The sequence below is a fragment of the Limulus polyphemus genome, unplaced genomic scaffold (assembly GCF_000517525.1).
Source record: "Limulus polyphemus unplaced genomic scaffold, Limulus_polyphemus-2.1.2 Scaffold768, whole genome shotgun sequence".
Classification (NCBI taxonomy): Eukaryota; Metazoa; Arthropoda; class Merostomata; order Xiphosura; family Limulidae; genus Limulus; species Limulus polyphemus.
In genome coordinates this window covers 222383-227721 of record NW_013666378.1, presented here as the reverse complement: position 1 = coordinate 227721, position 5339 = coordinate 222383, and positions in this window count along the sequence as shown.

Below are 5339 nucleotides of genomic sequence, written 5' to 3'. Positions count from 1 at the left end.
CCCGCCCCTGGACGGAAGTTATGTAAATTCATGATTAACGAAAGGTTATCTTAAGACATGAAAAGCTGCTTCCCTTATATGTAATTGTAAAAAAACACAAAAACTACAAAACACAAAATGTGAAACCTCAACTATTATGACGTATTATTCAATATGTCCTTACCCTTTAGTTTGTCTATAATGCTTATATTGAAATAAGATATACTATTTTCTATCTTATTCAAACGCTCACATTTATATACATACTTATTTTCGATACATCGACCAACGCTGTAAACTGTCTTTCATTGAAGTTCCTTTAACTGAAATCCATAAAGACATTTTTATGGCCTTTTATCTCAAGAGCAGACATAAAATCGTTTTGCGTTTCATTTAAATGTTATATAATAAAATTTATCTGCATTCTTTAGCTGGTTACGGCCCTTTCTGGATATATATGCATAAGGGTATAGGACTTTAAAACTTTTCGCTTTTATTTAGATCTCTCGAGATATAGAACGTGTGGCTATTCTATATGAAAACTCCGTCTCAAAAAATAAATTAGATCCTATGAACTGTGGCACTGAGAGATTGATAAATTTTATTCCTTTCGATTTTATGGATTATATTATAATGCTATTTACAATAGTTATGGCGCAACAAATATTTTATTTGAAAACGTGTATGAACTTCACACTTTATTGAGATTCAGGATTGAGGATTGAGAATTTTTGTGGCACATTTTAAAGCTTAGTTTTATTGGCAGACAAAGAAACGCAGCCAGAAATATTCAAATCGGTTCATCCTGCACTATGCACCGAACTAAAAACCACGATATCACTTACCCTGTTCTAGGCTTTTCCGTTCGTTCGATTGTTTGATTTAAGCTCAAAGCTACACAATGAACTACGTGTGCTGTACTCACTACGGGTATAGAAATCTAATTTTTAGCGTTATAAGACCTACCGCTAAGCCACTGGGGACCAGTTGAAGACAGTAAAACATATGTTCTCTTTTAAAATAAAAGAAAATGACCGAAACAAGCGAGTCAGGCTTCCTAACCACCTGGCAAAATTGTTTGTACTGTTTGAGAAGTAAAAAAAAAAAAACAATAAAAAAAACGTACATTTCTTGCGAACGAAGTATGTTTTCAAAAATGTGTTAAATGTGACGTATCTATATAAATATAATAGCACTGTCTGTTGTATGTCGCAGGGTGTCGATGGATCTTCACCAAAATTGGTATGGAGGTTCAGTGGGTCCATGGAGAGATACGTACAAATGTTCAGTTTTGCATTTCGCGTTTTGTGGTTTTTATGGGCATTTTTTTTACCACCACTTCGTTTCCTGTAGATGGAGCTTCGTCAAATTTGGTGTGGAGGTTCAATGGGTTCATGAGGAGATACATACAAATTTTCAGTTTTGCGTTTTTTATGGGCGTTTTTGTTTTACCACTACTTCGCCCCCTGTTGATGGATCTTCACTAAATTTGGCACTAAGTTTGTTGGGTCCATGCAGAAATATATGCAATATGTCCTTACCATTTAGTTTGTCTATAATACTTAGAATGAAATATGACGTATTATTCAATATGTCCTTACCATTTAGTTTGTCTATAATACTTAGAATGAAATATGACGTATTATTCAATATGTCCTTACCATTTAGTTTGTCTATAATACTTAGAATGAAATCAGAAGCCTAGATTCTCGTTGGTTACTACATATATTCACTTCGCTTCACCTTCTACTAATCACTTATACAGAAGCCTAGATTTTCGTTGGTTACTACATATATTTATTTCGTTTCGCCTTCTTCTAATCACTTATACAGAAGCCTAGATTCTCGTTGGTTACTACATATATTTATTTCGTTTCGCCTTCTTCTAATCACTTATACAGAAGCCTATATTCTCGTTGGTTACTACATATATTTATTTCGTTTCGCCTTCTTCTAATCACTTATACAGAAGCCTAGATTCTCGTTGGTTACTACATATATTTATTTCGTTTCGCCTTCTTCTAATCACTTATACAGAAGCCTTGATTCTCGTTGGTTACTACATATATTTATTTCGTTTCGCCTTCTTCTAATCACTTATACAGAAGCCTTGATTCACGTTGGTTACTACATATATTTATTTCGTTTCGCCTTCTTCTAATCACTTATACAGAAGCCTAGATTCTCGTTGGTTTACTACATATATCTATTTCGTTTCGCCTTCTTCTAATCACTTATACAGAAGCTTAGATTCTCGTTGGTTTACTACATATATTCACTTCGTTTCGTCTTCTACTAATCTTTTTCCAAAGCCGAAACAAATTTCTACGAAAATGAAAAAACAAATTCACGAGTAATTTATTGCAACCAATATTTTCATCTCCAAATTGATTTATAAAATCAAATTAACATAACGATTGTAGCTTGTTTTAATCCAGTTAAGTGTTGTTTTGTATTAAACAGTCAACTGCGTACAAGACATCTTGGCCAACATGACGGGACCAACATAGTTATAGAATACGCTTACAAACTCATTAACAAGCGTAAACTAATAAGATTCTTTTACGAAAAGTGTATAATATTATAAACATATGTGTATATCATTATGAATTGAAAACTTATAAAACTGATACTGAATAAAACTAAGTTTAAACACATGCATAACTAAATCTATACGATAAGGAATGTTCAGTATGCTAGCAACCTAAAACACACACATACGTGTATTTAGTCGCGTGTTTGAGCAACAAAAACTTGCAAAAAACGAAACTACAAAAACTGACAAAAGTATTGATCAAAAGAGAAAAAAAAGAGCAAGAAATTAATTTACATGCACAAACATATTATGTGTGCATATAAATAAAACACAATAAAAATTCAAACATATTATGTGTGCATATAAATAATAAACAATAAAAATTCAAACATATTATGTGTACATATAAATAAAACACAATAAAAATTCAAACATATTATGTGTGCATATAAATAAAAAACAATAAAAATTCAAACATATTATGTGTGCATATAAATAAAAAAATAAAAATATATTCATATTACAGTTATTGTGTGTGGTTTTTGCCTATATGGGCATCATAATAGTTTGTTCAAAGAATATATCTAATCTGTCTATAATGTTTAGATTGAAATAAGACGCACTATTTAATATATCCTTACCCTTTAGTTTGTCTATGATACTTAGATTCAAATAAGACGCACTATTTAATATATCCTTACCCTTTAGTTTGTCTATGATACTTAGATTCAAATAAGACGCACTATTTAATATATCCTTACCCTTTAGTTTGTCTATGATACTTAGATTCAAATAAGACGCACTATTTAATATATCCTTACCCTTTAGTTTGTCTATGATACTTAGATTCAAATAAGACGCACTATTTAATATATCCTTACCCTTTAGTTTGTCTATAATACTTAGATTGAAATAAGACGCAATATTTAATATATCCTTCAGTTTGTCTACAATACTTAGATTAAAATAAGACGTACTACTTAATATATCCTTACCCTTTAGTATGTATGTATTACTTATATTGAAATAAACGCACTATTTAATATAACCTTACTCTTTAGATCATCTATAATACTTAGGTTGAAATAAACGCACTATTTAATATATCCTTACCCTTTAGTTTGTCTATAATGTTTAGATTGAAATAAGACGCAGTATTTAATATATCCTTTAGTTTGTCTATGATACTTAGATTGAAATATGACGTATTATTCAATATGTCCTTACCATTTAGTTTGTCTACAATACTTAGATTAAAATAAGACGTACTACTTAATATATCCTTACCCTTTAGTTTGTATATATATTATTTAGATTGAAATAAACGCACTATTTTCGTTGGTTACTACATATATTCACTTCGCTTCACCTTCTACTAATCACTTATACAGAAGCCTACATTCTCGTTGGATTACTACATATATTTACTTCGCTTCGCCTTCTACTAATCACTTATACAGAAGCCTAGATTCTCGTTGGTTACTACATATATTCACTTCGCTTCACCTTCTACTAATCACTTATAACCAATAGAGTACGACAAAAAAGATGGCCATGGTGACACATGTGACACGGTGTTATTGAATTCGAGTCAAACTACAGTAGTTAGTTCTAGTCTACTTTAATAATTAACAAGAGGGAATCCTCAATAGCCGCGGCACTCCAAATTATTTTAGGCGGGATTAGAGTATACTAATCTACGAGACCTTTTTATTAGCTGTATTTTTGTGTACCAGTAATACCAAGCGTGGGGCGCGCGTATATCCGATTCAAATTTATTACTCATCAAGATCTCTACCAGCCTACCCTCAAATTGAAATTCCTTTAGGCAGGATTAGAGTAAATTAATCTATGAGACCTTGGGCGTGGTCAAATACATCAATTGAAAGGGCTTGACCTCCTGAGGCCAAAAATTGTAATTAGATCTCAAATCGGTCAATAGATGACGGAGCTAAGAGCTAGAAGTTTGTTTTTGAAAAAAAAACAAAAAACTCAGAGCCGTTCTATAAGCCACTTTGCCGCGGCAAAAAAAAATCTAGATATATGAAACAATCATTTTAAATTTAGAGTGTCATCATATTAAAACATGCCTAGCTGTGTGCATGCAAGTTTGCCTTATCCATCTTCATGTATATTGTACTATCACGTATAGCGGTGAGATGATTTGAAGTAAGACATATCTTATGGTCATTTTCTTTGTTAATCAGATAAAAGAAATGCAAGACAAGGTTTTTATATTGTGGATTTAATTGTTGCAGCAAGTACGCATTTTGGATATAATTGATATGCCTGAAAGCGAAAAAATAACTTAAATATACCAATACCATTTAATGTTTGAGTTAAGCTAAGACTTGGATAAATATTTACGTATTTGCTGAACCTCGTCAGCAAATTAACTTATCTTTCTTCTTTACTCATAGCCCAACAACGTCTGTGACGTAGAGGTCTAATGCGTTCTTTGATTCGCCTCACCCTCTGCTGTAAACCATAGTTTCGCCTATTCAAGAATCATCAGCACAGCTTGGGTTAACAGACCAAAGAGATGCAATTTAAGCCTCTTGCAATGGTGGTGTGTGTGCATAATATTTATGTTTTTTTAACTCACCTTACGGTAACCTAAATCAATTTAACCTTTGCTGAAAAAGAGGTAAGTCTATAACATACTCATTAAACAACTGATCCGCTGTGTAATATCGAATAATAAATTAGGCACAATGTCATAATATCATTCACATACACAAATTAGATAAGGTTATTGTAAGGTGAGTTTAAAAGGATTCAAATTCCCCATAAATACCAAACAATGTTCTAAAATTCTGACTGT